Here is a 16,122-nt window from a genome sequence, read left to right on the forward strand (position 1 = left end):
CCAGCCAAATGATCTAAATTTTGCTGTTTCTTACTCCTCTGGAATGCAGCTCTCCCTCCTGGGAATCCAGACTACGTTCCACCACACTCTGAGTTTATTATAATGGCTCTGTTTCTTACTTGTATTTCAATTAAAAGTATACATGTTCCGAATATTAGGTTGCATTAATGTTCTGTAAGATTGTTTTACAGTCCTGGATATTTTAGTAAGGATAAGCAGGACAGAAACATTGAAAAAATAAACACTGCAAATGTACAAATGATACTATTGAAACTAGCTGCAGAAAAGTTAGTATGCTTTCAGAGAAATGCCTTTGTGCAAAGAAAAATTTAAAATGAAAGGCATGGTAAGGAGTGCAACAATTCCTCTTCTGTCTTAAGTATCATGTTAAAGATTTCATAAGGTTATGTGACATGTCACTCCATATTTTGGGAAAAAACGTCATCAACCAAGGCAGCCAATGACCACCTACAGAATTGGAAATATTATTTCTGAATTCAATAACTGCTCTTGATATTTTTTCCAGAAAAAAATATAAATCATGGAGAAAGTGCCTGTCAAATCACTTTCTAATTAAATTCATATATGTGTTGCCGTTTTTAAAATGGCCACATTGTCCATCTGCCCAGGCAAAATGTTTAATATTTCCAGCCAAGCTCTTCAAACAAAACAACACACCTCACAAGCATGATATTTTATTACTGAAATAACATAGACTTTTAAAAAGTGCATACAACTATGATGCAATTCCATTGTTTTAAATAAAATAAGGATACTTTTATTTTTAAAAAATGGTAAAGAAAAAAGATGCAGAAAGAAATAATCATGGAAAATATTCAGGAAAAAGTGATTAATGTTATCTGAAATGTATTCAAGCTTTGGTGTCTATTAGTTTATAAATCATTGGCTTATGAAAGACTCCCAGCCCAGGGCCAGTTGAGGGTGGACTAAGAAACCAAGAGGACAATTATAGTCCCTTTACTGCCCCAGATTTCTGGAGTACAGGTAGTCTTCAACTTAACAATCATTTGTTTAGTGACCATTTGAAGTTACAACGGTACAGAAAAAAGTGACTTATGATCAGTTTTCACACTTATGACCATTGCTTCATCCCCATGATCACATGGTCAAAATTCAGGTGCTTGGAAACTGGTATGCGTTTATGACAGTTGCATATTTCATATGGTGGTATTCAAGATGTAATCTACAGGAGATGACCTGCATCTTAAATTAGAAGGATCATATGCCTCATTTTTGAATAGCATATACATCATGAATCCCTCCAGCTATTCCAAGGGAATACCAGTCCAAACTATCTCAAGCATCATCAAGTCATTATAATCCACCACATTATAGAAACCTGAAGTAGGAGTCACAGAATGATCCAGAAGTAACCAGGATTGGATACAGCCCTTTTTAAGATGCTGAAGTTTTAATGACCAGCTGTTTGATGGGATTTAGGAGCAAGCTGGATAAAGTCCTCTGAACTACCAATTGGTGGATTTTATTCTCATTTAAATTTCAGAGCCTGTAGGATAGGCATGTCTGGCTCAGGAATTCTGGGAGTTGAAGTCAACAAGTTGTAAAGGCCATATTTGCCCAGCTCTGCCCACTGTCTGCATCTATAAAGCCCTGTTCAGTCCACCAGATCTAGCAAAGAGTGCATGCTCCGGGTTCTTTCTATTAAACCATGTCATCTCTTTGGACTCAGGAACCATGCCTTCTCTGTGGCAGTTCCTGTCTTGTGGAACAGATTCCTCCTGGAGATCCAGATGGCCCTGATCCTGTTAGCCTTTCATAAGACTCTAAACATTTGGCAATTTCATCAGGTGCATGGACAAGGAGGTTAAGCTAACCTTATTGTCAATGCATTTTTATAGCAATAGCAATAGCACTTAGACTTATGTACCATTTCACAGTGCTTTACAGCCCTCTCTAAGCGGTTACAGAGTCAGCATATTGCCCCCCAACACTCTGGGTCTCACTGTACCAACCTCGGAAGGATGGAAGGCTGAGTCAACCTTGAGCTGGTGAGAATCGAATTGCCAAACTGCAGGCAGCCAGCAGGCAGTAGAAGTAGCCTGCAATATTGCATTCTAACCACTGTGCCACCACAGCTCATATTTGGAAGGTATTATGTACCTCAAGAATCATGGGTTATAGTTTTCATTGTTGAGTTTTAATCTTTGCACACTGCCTAAAATCACTATTGTGAGATGGACAGCTATAGAAATTATTTAAATGAATAAAAAAAATACTCTCCTGTTGTAGAAGGCATAGAGAGGGGTATTGGAGGACAGGAAGAGGAGCCATCACTAAGGCAACAGCCAGATAAGAAGGGTCTGAGGCCAGGCCAAGAAAATAACCTGAGTTATTGTCTGAGTTACCTCAGACAAGTTCTCATTAAAGTAGTTCTCATTAAAGTAAAGAGAAGGAGAAGGAAGCACATTCAGACTTGGAAGATTTTGTTACTATAATTATTACAATAAAAGTAGTCCTGGCCTATATAACATTGGTTCCTTACTCTGGTTTACCTTGTAAAGTTGACACCTGCCCTCATTAGCCTATCTTTTCTGACTTGCCAACTTTGTTGTGGCTGGTGCTGCAAATTTCCTGAAAGCAGCCACATTTCTGTGATGCTCCATGATGTCGAACAGAAGATTTGTTATTCTGCTTCTGTTCTAAACTGGCTCTAACACCAGGTTTGGGAGAACTGTCCTTTTTTTTTTTTTAACCTCACAGTTTTCTCAGACCTGAAGCAAGTGCATCTACTTGGTTCTCCCTCTACAACAAGAGAGTTCAATGATCTTGTACAAAAGCAAAGAAATCAGGAGGAACTGTAGGATGGATAAACCAAGAAGAAACTGCAGAGGATCTGCATGTCTACTCTGGTGTGTATATGTGAGTGTGCATCTTTATGTGCGTGCGTACATACAAGTATGTTCCTTGAAGGGTATCTACATCTGTCCTTCTCCAGATTTACATGCAGCCCTTGGACTGAAACCGTGGCTACTTGATCTGTTTTAAAGAGTTGTGGGTTTTAGTTGATGACTCAGAAGCAGCCAGTGGCAGGATCCTGAAGAGCTGCTATCAATTAAGAGTAAGCCTTTTGGGTTAGAAGGACTTGCATTCACACATTACACTAAATCATATTTTGTCTGTGGGCTTTCAGCTTAGTTCCTGCATAGTAGTAATCCATAAAGATGGCTGCCAAAACCTTAATAGCTGAGAACCCACCAATCACACTAATCCAGAACAAAGCAAACCATATAATAGCTTAGCCTTATGCTTGAATTCAGGCACAGCCTGATCTGGCATAAGGCAGGCAGGGCCATAATTATGTGTGCAGCACCTGCCTGTGGATACAATTCCCCATTCCGCTAAATATGCGCACACACACAAAGAAATCTGCTGCTGCTTTTGTATAGTTCTTTGTTGAATTGGGGCACATGTGGCTTGCTAGACTTAAGGAAACATAGGGCACAGCTTACCTTCAGCTAGCAATCACGTACATCTCCCAAGATGTTATGTTTACTGAACAATTATTTGTTTTGAGCATTCAACTCCCACTCTTCAACCCACAAACAGGTTTTCGGAAAAGGCTCGTGAGAATTTACAACAATAACACAAAACACATTCAAAATATCAGAGCAAGAGCAGATCATATTTTAAATGGTAACATTTGGTGAGGTTACTAGATGTGGCCTGCAAAAATCCAGACAACTGCTTGAGAATAGCAAAGAGCAAAGTTTTCTTTATTATCAATTATTTACTACCATGTTATGAGCTCATATCCTGAGGCCCTAGCATTTAGTAAAGCCATTAAGGAAAGCCCTCTCAAAGTAAGAGGAAGCAATGTAATCTAAGTGCTCTACACCAGGGATGAAATCCAGCAGGTTCTGACAGGTTCAGGAGAACCGGTAGTGGAAATTTTGAGCAGTTTGGAGAACCGGCAAATACCACCTCTGGCTGGCCCCCAAGTGGGGTGGGATTGGAGATTTTGCAATATCCTTCCCCCAGGAGTGGGGAGGGAATGGGGATTTTGCACTATCCTTCCCCTGGAATAGGGTGGGAATGGAGATTTTGGAGAATCCTTCCCCTGCCACACCCACCAAGCCACACCCACAGAACATGTAGTAAAAAAATTTGGATTTCACCACTGTTCTACACTCAAGTTTCTTATGTAAAATAAAAATGTATTTATTTAGAAAAACAAATGAAATTCAGAAAGTGGGGCAAGCTGAGTTTTATGTTTAGGCTGCTTTGTCCTCCTATCCTTCCTATTATTATTATTATTATTATTATTATTATTATTATTATTATTATTATTATTATGCAAATGTATTTGGCTGTATTAGATCATTTTCTCAAATCCAGGGATATGGAATTAATGATTTATTTAATTCCTAGAAATGGGTGATTCTCCATCTAAACAGCAGTTGGGGAAACAACATGCAGTCATATCAAAAATATAGCTAAAGATAAATGTAGGGACTATCACTGAAAGTAACAAAGATTAGGAACAGCCAAAATAATACTAGCTACAACATTGTACTGCATCAGGGGAGGAGCAAATAAAAACACGGTGGGGGGACAGAACAATAATCACTTGGGGAGGCATCACTGAAAATATTAGCTCACAACTTGTGAGTAATGCTATGTATTTCACATTATCATTCACACAAAAGGCCTAGCAAACATCTGTACTCAACTCAGTTTTTAGGCATCTTATATACAAAAATCAAATTATCTCTGCATCTTGAATATCTCTTGCTCACACTATATATTTTAAGCCTCTATACAGGTAGTCTTCATTTAGCAACCACTGTTGGGAGCAGCAATTTGGTTGTTAAGCAAAGTGGTTGCTAAGTGAAACTGAGATGGTGCTTGTGATCTTACTTCAGCTTGCCTTTGCTTTACAAATCTACAAAGGTTAAAAATGCAAGGATTGATCAGGAAGTTACTTCTCCATCACTTTTGTTAACTATGAACACTTACTAAATGAGGCAGTTGCTAAATGAGGCCTGCCTTTACAGGTAGCCCTGTAAGTCATAAGTCAAAGACTACTGGTTCATTATGGTCATAAGTTGTGACGGTCTTAAAGCAGGTCAACGTGTGACCAGACCTGTTTTGTTGGCCTTTTTTGTGGTGGTCATTAAGTTAACGCCATGATTGTAAAATAACCACTGCAGCCGTAAAGTGAATCAAATGTTTGCTATTGGCTGTTTTTGCTGAATACCAGAAGTAAAACTGGTTTACAGCATAAAATGTCACATGATCATGCGATGCTGCAAATGGTCATAAATACAGGCAATAGCACTTAGACTTAGACGCTTCACAGTGCTTTACAGCCCTCTCTGAGTGGTTTACAGAATCAGCCTATTGCCCCCCAACAATCTGGGTCCTCATTTTACCGACCTCGGAAGAATGGAAGGCTGAGTCAACCTTGAGCTGGTGAGACTCGAACTGTTGGCACTGGGCAGAGTTTGCCTGTAATACTACATTCTAACCACTGGGCCACCAGGCAGGTTGCTGAGATCCTGACATGGGACATGACCATGGGGGAGGAGCAGGACCAGCCATTGGAACTTCAGAACCAGGCTGCAAGTATGCTAAGCGACCCATTGTAAATCAAGGGTAGTCCTCAACTTACGATCACAAATTTCCCTTGCTAAGGAAGGTGGTTGTTAAGTGAGTTTTACTCCATTTTACAATCTTTTTTTCCCACAGTTGTGAAGCGAATCACTCCAGTCGTTAAGTGAATCATGCAGTGATTTTAAGTGAATCTGGCTTCCCCATTGACTTTGCGGAAGCCAGCTGGGAAGGTTACAAATGGTGATCCCCTGACCCCAGGACAGTGCAACTGTCATAAGTACATGCCAGTTGCCAAGCGCCCGAATTTTGTGTGAGAAACGGTCAGTTTTTTTTCCAATGATGTTGTAACTTCAAACAGTCACTAAACAAATGGTTGCAAGTCAAGGACCTTCTGTAACAAATGAAGCCTTAGTTTGTTCTAATGTCAGTGCTCTCCCCAAAAGATCCAGTGTTTTATTTTTCCAAAGGAAATATCCCTGGATTTGAGTTCTGTTCGGAATCATCCCATTAGCGGAGGAATAGAAACATATTTGGGGCAGGGGTGAAACCCAGTAGGTTCTGACAGGTTCTGGAGAACCGGTAGAGGCAATTTTGAATAGTTCAGAGAATCTGAAAATACCATCTCTGGCTGGCCCCAGAGTGGGTTGGGAATGGAGATTTTGCAGTATCCTTCCCCTGCCATGCCTACCAAGCCACACCATGCCCACCAAGCCACGCCCACAGAACCAGTAATAAAAAAAAATGGATTTCACCACTGATTTGGGGGGTCCTTTTATGACACCCAACAGCCACAGTGAGCTTAGCCAGAGATGCCATGTCACTGAGGTAAGGAGAATAACCATTTTTTAAAAAACCTTTTCTGGGACAGTTGAGGATTATTAGAATGGAAAATAAGTGTCTTAAGTCTTGCTGTGTTTTAATGCACTCTTCTTTTCTCGTAATCTACCACCCATGGGAAAAGAAAAAAAACCTGTCCTTTTGCATAGCATTTGTGGGCTGTAAGAGAGGAAATGGGCCATGATTGTGCTGAGGAAGAAAGTGCAGATGTTGGACAATAATACTGCAGGCTGCCCATCATTTGTTGAGGAATCAGCAGTCTCCCCTCCAGCTATCCTTGTTCAAGATTGTGGGGAAAGGATAAAATTAAGAAATCCCTGGGGGGGAGGGGGTCTCTGACAGCCAAACATAGCAAGACTGCAAATGAATATTCATTAGCCCCTCCTAATAGGTGGAAATGACATATATTTGCACCTCTAAAGAATTCTGGAAACCAGTATGGTATACAACTAACAGCCATCATTGTGACTGGAATCCATTCTTAAGCAGTGTGGTCATTAAGGGAGTCACACCCGATTTTACAACCTACTGTATTTTGCCACAGTCGTTGAAGTGAATCATGCCGTTGTGAAGTAAATCTAGCTTCCTCCATTGATTTTGGCTTGTCAAAAGTCAGCTGGGAAGGCAACAAACAGCGATCACAGGGACCTTGCAATGGGTGTGAGGATTGCTCATGGGTTACTTTTCCAGTGCCACCATAATTTTGAACTGTTGTTAAACGAAACGTTAAACAAAAGGTTGTAAGTCGAAAACTACTGTACCTGTGGTCGTTAAGGAACCAGGTTAGAAACCAAACGTTTCTGAGTTCCACACCTGCCTTGAGGCATAAAACCAGTGGAGTGACCTTGAGCCAGTCACTCTCTCTCAGCCCTAGGCAGCAGGCAATGGCAAACCATTTCCCAAACAACAAATCACGACCTCCTCCCCAGCGGTGAAATCCAAATATTTTTACTACTGGTTCTGTGGGCGTAGCTTGGTGGGCGTGGTGTGGTGGGCGTGGCTTGGTGGGTATGACAGGGGAAGGATACTGCAAAATCCCCATTCCCACCCCACTCTGGGGCCAGCCAGAGGTAGTATTTGCCGGTTCTCTGGACTACTCAAAATTTCTGCTACCTGTTCTCCAGAACCTGTTAGAACCTGCTGGATTTCACCCCTGCTCCTGCCCCCTTCTCTGTCACCTGATCTTCGAATGGGACCAGAGTTGGCAGAAAGCAGCAAGCAGAAGCAGAGCATATGCTGTATCTGCATTTGGCCCTTTGTCACCACCAAGTGCCACCGCGCTCTATGGATGGAGCATTTAAAGATAGAGATGGCTGCTCTTTTTGTTTTTTCAAAGTCGCATCTAAGAGCCAGAGTGGCACAGTGGTTAGAATGCAGTATTGTAGGCTAATTCTGCCGACTGCTGACTGCCAGCAATTTGGCAGGTCGAGTCTCACCAGCACAAGGTTGACTCGGCCCTCCATCCTTCCGAGGTCGGTAAAATGAGGGCCCATATTGTCAGGGGCAATATGCTGACTCTGTAAACCATTTAAAGGGCTGTAAAGCACTGTGAAGTGGTATATAAGTCTAAGTGCTATTGTTATCTTTTGGACACAAACATCTTTTGAAATTTTGAATAGAATCAATAAAGAGCAACTCCTATACCTTCTCAAAGACTAATTCTTATAAACATATTTTGACTAAAATATAGTTTAAACTAAATCTTCTAGCTATCTGACTAAAGCCTAATCCTACTGCCAGCAGGTCTCCAGGTTTTCCTAAAACTATTTTTTATATCAACTGCTATATGATTTTTTTTAAAAAAAAATATATCAGATACTGAATTTGTGGCTTTTAGCAATAAGGCATGAATTCTTCCACTGAAGTAGAGGCTGTTGTGCAATCAATCCAGTTCTGTATTGGTCTGCACCTCCAGAATTCTGGGTCATCAAGGCCAATGGTATAGAATTTTGGAAGTGTTGGACCCAACATATCCATCTACAATAGTGAGATGGGAGGAGTATAAATTTAATTAATAAATAAATACCATGGTCTACAGGATGGAAATAGAAAATATTACTCTGCTCTCCCATTGCATCATAAATTTAATCTAGCACTTTCAGACAATCACCCACTTTTAAGAGTTGCAACTATGCTTATAACCAAATAAACTATAATCAGCTTCTCCATGGTACAATGGCCATATCTCATCTGCAAAACCTCAAGTGACCATTAGGTGGCAGCAAAGTGCTACATAAAATTATAGTTCTTTGCTGCCATCTAGTCACAGGCCAGATATGATAGTCCTTTTCCATGACTTTTTAAATTTAAAAAAGGGGAGATGATTGGCCTGGAAAGCTATTGTTGAAAGCCTGATTACAAGAAATAAGGTGGCAGACTGCAGAAGCTGTGACAGAATGAGCAACAGACTCCTTGCAGACTGTGCCAGCTGGCAGCTTCTTCGAGTGTGAAGGCAGATATTATACCAAATACTCATCCTGATGCTCAGAAACCATACGTGCCACACATATTCTCCTCGGATCATTCTTCCATAGTGCTATGAACTGGTTGATGATGCAGTGTGCAATATGTGTGTGTGTGTCACATCCTCCTGTGATAATCAGCTTAATTATGCTACTTTGAAGGAAGGGCTATCTGATTAAATTTAATGATTTAAGGGAATGCTTGAATAATACATACCATTTAATGCTATTTTAATATATAAGTGTGCTGAATTAATGACATCAGCAGGCAAACCTTCGAATTTTAATCCAGTCAAGAGTTAAGATTCTCAAAGAGAAAGGGAAGTCAATAGGCAGCCTTGTTATAGCCTTGGATGATTTGATATGGCCCGAGGCATAATGATCAGGTTACTTTTAGTACAATTGTTGCAAGGGGCTTTACAAACGGTTCAGATCACAGGTATAAAATAGATATCATGCATGATTTGCAAACAGCACAAGTATGATCAAAACTAAGGTGTTGCTATGAAAAATGACTTAGTCAAGACCTTTTAAGTATGAGCTCTGAAACTGAAAAAAAAAAGGATCCAAAGCAAAGCATGGCTGAGGCTGATGGGAGTTAGAATTCAAAAACATCTGGTCAAGGTTCCCTTTGACTCCAATCTACACAAAATGATAAGAAAGTTCCATAGCATGACCTGTCATTATAACTGAGAAAGGAAATGAAAAGGGTGCCTTCATTATCCCCAAATTGAAGATATGGAAAAAGAAAAGAAAAGATAGCAAGAACAAAAAGGAAGGAGATCTCATCAGAATATTTAGAGGAAAATTAAAACCAGTTGGAGAGAGGAGGGAGGGAAGGAAGGAAGGATGCATGGATATAGATTGCTATATAGCCAGATAGCCAGTAGATAGATAGAGGGGTAAGTGGATAGATAGACAGACATGATAGATAGTGATAGATAGATAATGTAGATAGATAGATAGATGATAGATAGATAGATAGATAGATAGATAGATAGATAGATAGATAGATAAGAAAATGAGAGAGAGATGTGATTCACATCTTTATACAGGAACACAAGAGGAGGACAGGTTAGCTGAAAGGTAGATAAATCACAGGCATTCCAACTTCCCACGGCAGCCAGGAATGTGCAGGTGGTATCTGTCTGTTGAATGACCCTCCTGTATGGATCATCAGACATCCGTACTCTCCCACAAAAGACTTATAGCAGACTCAGATCTACCATAATACACAAGACATGCTGAAAGGAAATTGAGTAGATGCTTAGTTAGACAAGAGGCAACTTGAAGAAGGAGCTGGGTCTATAAATTATTGAAAGGGACTAAATTCCCTTTAGAGAACATGATTCATTCCCCAGGATTAAAAAAAGGGGTTCTCCATTACTCATCATATTAGGGGGCCATGGGTTGAAGATTTAAAATGGCCAAAATGTTCCTGAAATGTCCATGCTGAGTGGGTGATCCCTGCTCTAACAATAAATAAGAAGACGAGAGACTGAGTTTCTTTGGGACTTTGACTTTTTAAAGACAAGGTACAAAACTTTTCTTGCATAAGAGAGAAAACCCCAAACTGAAAGAAAAACAATTTATGTTTAAATTATATACGTGATATGCTCTGCAGGCTGTCACCTTATAAATTACAATTTGTTAACAAAATTCTAAAGACTCTGTGGATGTCCTCTCTAGAATGCATACTTTTTAAGGTATATATATGTCAGTCTTCAGTACCTTGCAGCTCACCAACTCAGACAACCTGTCCACTGCGCCTGGCATCCCAGCACTTCAGGATAATGTTATAATCAAGGAATAGAAGAATTGTAGTCCTCCTGATGTTGCTGCACTACAGTTCCCATCAGTTCCTACCAATAATTGAGAATTGTATTTCAACAATATTTGGAGGAGTGCATGTTCCCTACCCTACTATAGTTTCTGGTACATTATGACATTTCACTTATATCAAGGAGCAAGTGAATTCTAGGCATTGTTAAAGCTATCAAAATCAATAGTATGAGGAATACCAAGCCCCCCCCCCTCCCAAAAAAATGGAAGTGGACATTTTAGGTGTGTCTACTTGTTATCGAAAAAAGATTAAAATGTAATTGGGACTTTGCTGAGCTTTTGAAAAATAAAGTAGAAATTTAAAAAAAAATGTGATGCTCACTTCCAAAATGAAATAAGCATAAAATAGATCTGGTTTGAATTGTAATCTAAACTAGAAACCCACTCTATTCCCACCAGCAAGCAATACAGTAGCTAAAGCAGTAATCACAGAAGAGACAATAATTATAATATAATATAATAGCCAACCATGGAAATTAGAAGTCTTGATCTTACTGTAGCAACATAACAGTAAGCTCAAAAATAGGAAAACAACATGAAGTCTTTTCTTTGCAGTTGCTCTTCTGCTACTGGAGTAAGGTGAGGCTTGAGAAAATTGTAGGAAATATTTGAGCAATTCCTTTCATGAAAATATACGTCTTCTCTTGAACATCAGCAGCTGTTTTTGGGACCGAGAATTATCCAATGTGACTCTGGTTGTTTAAAAAACTCAAGCAGCGCTAAAGAAAAAAATTCCAGTTAGCTTCACATTTGCTGCAGGAAATATTATGAAGGAAAAAAGAAATGAACAAACATAAGAAAAACAAATTTTGGTAAAAAGTAACTATCATGGCTTCTATACAGATAAGTCTTTGTCTCATTAACCTTATCTTATAAACATATGAAGAATGGCTGCAGGAATTGGGTATATCTAGTTTAATGAAAAGAAGGACTAGGAGTGGCATGATAGCAGTGTTCTAATATCTAAGGGGCCACCACAAAGAAGAGGGGTGTCCATTTATTTTCCAAAGCACCAGAAGGCAAGACAAGAAAAAATGGATGGAAACTAATCAAGGAGAGAAGCAACCTGGAATTAAGGAGAAACTTCCTAACAGTGAGAACAATTAACCAGTGGAACAGTTTGCCTTCAGAAGTTGTGGGTGCTTCAATACTGAAGGTTTTTAAGAAGAGACTTGACAGCCACTTGTCTGAAATTGTATAGGATCTCCTGCTTGAGCAGGGGATTGGACTAGAGTCTTGGTGGCGCAGCAGACTAAAGTGTTATTAAGTAGCACCAGCTGTCTGCAATTACTGCAAGTTCAAATCTCACCAGGCTCAAGGTTGACTCAGCCTTCCAAGGTAGGTAAAATGAGGACCCGGATTGTGGGGGCAATAAGCTGACTTTGTATAAAAAAGAACACCGCTTAGGGGGGCCCGAAAGCCCTTCTAAGCAGGTATATACAAAAGTATGAAGGTTACTGCTTAACGCATTGTAAGCTGCTCTGAGACTCCAGAGAAGGGCGGCATATAAATCGAACCAATAAATAAAAAATAAACAATAAATAGAAGACCTCCAGTCCAAGGTTCCTTCCAGTTCTCTTCTGACTCATTGATCTCACTAACTTTGTCTCCTTAACATTGTCTCACTAAACTAACTAGAGTTTTTTTAAAAAAGGTTTTTAAGAACACATAGGGGAGGATGACCAATATATATTGTATTGTTGGATTTTGAAAGAGTCCTTGATAAAGTCTCTCACCAAAGACTCCTGAAAAAAATTCAGTTGCCATGGGACCAGAAGAGAGATGCTTTCACGGATGGACAAGTAGTTTAAAAGCAGAATTTAGTAGAAATAAAGGGGCAATTTTCACAGTGGAGAAAGATCCCCCACCGGTGCTTTTTAAAGTTCTATGTAAAGGTTAGGGCTGAGCATTGAAGAGGAAAAAAAAGGATCTAAGCTAGTAGTGACTGACCCAAAATGCAACTATGAAGTCACAGTGGACAGCTTGATGAAAATGTCAAGCCAGTGTAGAGCTGCTGTAAAAACCGACAAACTGCTGGCAGCAAATTCCACAGTTTAATTATGTGCTGGGTGAAAAAGTATTTCCTTCTGTCAGGCCTGACTTTCCCTGTGTTTAGCTGGAATGATGCCCGCCAGTTAAGGCTTGCAAACTTCCCAAATGGCCCCTGCCTGACCCGGAATGTTGGGCTATGTTGGTTTATGGTCTGATTCACAGGGCCCTTCTTAACCATGAAAATACAGGGATAAATTGGTTCTCAGATATATTACTAGACTCAGAGGGGAGTAGGATTATCAGATGGATCCAGTGGTGGGCTGCTGCCGGTTCAGACAGATTCAGGCAAACCGGTAGTTCTGACCAGTGGCTGGCCCCACCCACCTGGGCGCTATCACCTCCTAAATAATAGCCGGTTTTTCGATGCCTTGCACGCTCACATTTTCGTTTCTGGGCGAACCGGTTGTTACAACCGGCAGCAGCCCACCACTGGATGGGTAGAATGGAAGTAATGGTATTGCTGAGTCAAAATGAGAGATGCTTCTTCCATTTTAGTCCTGCCTTTTTTTTGCAGTTCTTTTCAATTCTCTTGAATAACTTTCTGAATGTATTCAATATTATAAATTAATTTTCTTTGCCTTGAAAAATATCTATTTGCTCTGTTGATTGTTATTTGTCAAAGACATTTTTCTCACAGGGTTGAAATAGGTGTAATTTTTTTTCTTGATAAAGCTATTTGGTAAAGCTACCATTTCAAAAATGGTTGCTGAATGCATGAGGGAAATACTGAAGAAATAGAAAAGACTTCTCTGTGATAAGAATTCCTGAATTCTCTGAAGTGCAGAGGAAGCCACAGAAGAAAAGAAAGTGTTTTTAGGGTTGCCAGGTCTGCTTCCCAAAAATAGCGGACAAGCGGGGGGGGGGGGTGTTAAGTAGTAAAAAAATAAAAAAATAAATTTACAATTAAATTATATATTTTCTTACAAACATTTTAACACGTATTAAAATAATCACTTCAAAACTTTACTTAAAATTCAAAACATCAAATATATTATAATAATATGTAAAATATTAAATTACATTTTACTTTGCTGTCGTGTGTATTTTTTATTTGACTGCGCAGCTTTAGCAATTCTTTGTGTTTAAGGAATAATTCTTTAATTTCAGTACAACGTTGAGAAATATTAAAAAATATACAAAGTTCACTTCGAACTGATACAAGTAGTCGGTTACGTTCGTCAGTCCACAAATTTCCCATGATGCTGAAAATTCGTTCAACGTTTGCATTTGATACCAGAATTGATGCATAATACTGGAACAGTTTCAGTAAACTCGGAGCTGGCTCTTTCTTGAAAAAGTACGTCCACTTATTAAGGGATGAATCACCCTGCAAATGAACATAAACTTCTTCTAAGGCAGAAATTTCATTGAAGAGAGTGTTGGGTGGAAGTTCTTCTCGCCATGGTGATAATAACCAGATGTTCGTCATTTTTTCTAAAGTTGGAGGATTATTGCGATCAATTAGATTGAAACAATTTAGCATCTCATATACTGAATCGGTGAAATTATACCACTTTTCTAGGTACGCAATGGCTCTTTGATACACGTTGATGGCTTCTTTCTTGAACTTTTGCACGGCATTCTCAGGCAAATGTTTTTTTACGTAAGGAAAATAAAACTTTCATTCCAAAAAACTGCTCATCGTATTTTTTTTTGCAAAGAATCACGCAGCTTACACATGATAATGTGAAGATCACATGCAAGAATTTTCTTGCTTTCCAGCTTCAGTAGGGTGTCTTGCATTATTGACATGAAGAAGTGTGTGAAATATAAATACAATTCTGAAATTGTTGGTTCATCGTCCTTTGCGAGTTCATTTTTCTGATCCGAAATAAGGTTCCAGATAACCTTATGGCACTCATCAGATCCAAGAGAAATAAAATATGATTTTAGAGGTATCCAGTTTAAAAGAAGTCTTTCAACCACTTTAAACAAACTTAACCAACGTGTTGGAACATGGCGCAAAACTTCATGGAATTCTGACTCGCAAAACTCAGAAAATGATTTCAACTCTTCTCGTTTCTTCGCAGAATTCGAAAATTTGGCAAAAACCTTCAGCACTACATTTTCGATATCAAAAGATAACTGCTTTAATGCATTTTTTGCGCTGTTGTGTAAAATGTGATTATTGCAATGAGCATTTGATCGTTGTCTCATTCTAACTTATGAAAAAAAAGACAAAACACGATTCTCCTATCCTTATTCTCTTAGACTGTACAGCTTTAGATTACGTACCATTTCATCATAAAGTTTTTGAATAAAAAAAATGTCCACTATTTTGTGAAAAAAAATAGTGAACATAATGTGAAAAAAGTGGACTGTCCGCTCAAATAGTGGACACCTGGCAACCCTAAATGTTTTGAGAGAATTATTAGTATTAATTCTTTCATCAAATGCTTTTGATAACATTGGTTACCAAGAATAGGAAAGGAGAGGAAGTATTTAGCAACTCTTTCAAAACAGATGAACATAAACGCTGTCCAGTTGATCACAGAATCTGGTTGTGGAATATCTTAAGGAACAGTCTTTTGAAAAAGTGGAAATTTAGTAATATTGATATGGCCTGTTAAGAACAAAGCATTTGGAATGATTGTTCATTGTATGCTGTCTGGGAATGCTACATCCCATGACATTCATCATGTAAAGGATAAGAGCAAGGTCCACATCATTCATTCATTCATTCATTCATTCATTCAAATCAAATCAAATCAAATCAAATCAAATCAAATCAAATCAAATCAAATCCAGGTAGTCCTCAACTTACAACTGGATTTTTTACGACCATTCAAAATTACGATGGCCATGAAACAGGTGCTTTACACCCAAAAAACACCCCCAGATGTTATAAATGTTTGTCATCTGTCTTGGGGTCATGGGACCACATTCAGGCTGATCAGCTTTACAACTGAGGCACCTGGTAACATCCAGGTGTTTTTGCATTCATTTCTTTCCAGCCCCAATAAATCTGTTGTATTCCAAAATATTTCTTTGAGAAAATGCCTACCTGAAGACTCTTCCATTTCTTTTTTTCCTGCATTCTTTCTGTTTTGGAAACAACTCACATTCTGCAAAAATTATGATAAGATAACAACCATAGCAGCAGCAACAATGACAGGAATAAAATTGCACCAATAATTGCAAATGATGGCACTATGAATAGAAATATAATAGGTAATAACTTGATAATGGCTTTTTTAGTTGTTGTACATTTTTAAAATGTTTGTAGGGAGACACCTGTACATTGTGATTCTTTGTGTTTAGTATGATATATTACTCCATTTATGTGACATGACAGCTTTTGACTACATATAGAAAAATGTATGCAACCATTAGA

This window comes from Pantherophis guttatus, chromosome 1 (assembly GCF_059756535.1).
Source record: "Pantherophis guttatus breed Tessera chromosome 1, ASM5975653v1, whole genome shotgun sequence".
NCBI lineage: Eukaryota > Metazoa > Chordata > Lepidosauria > Squamata > Colubridae > Pantherophis > Pantherophis guttatus.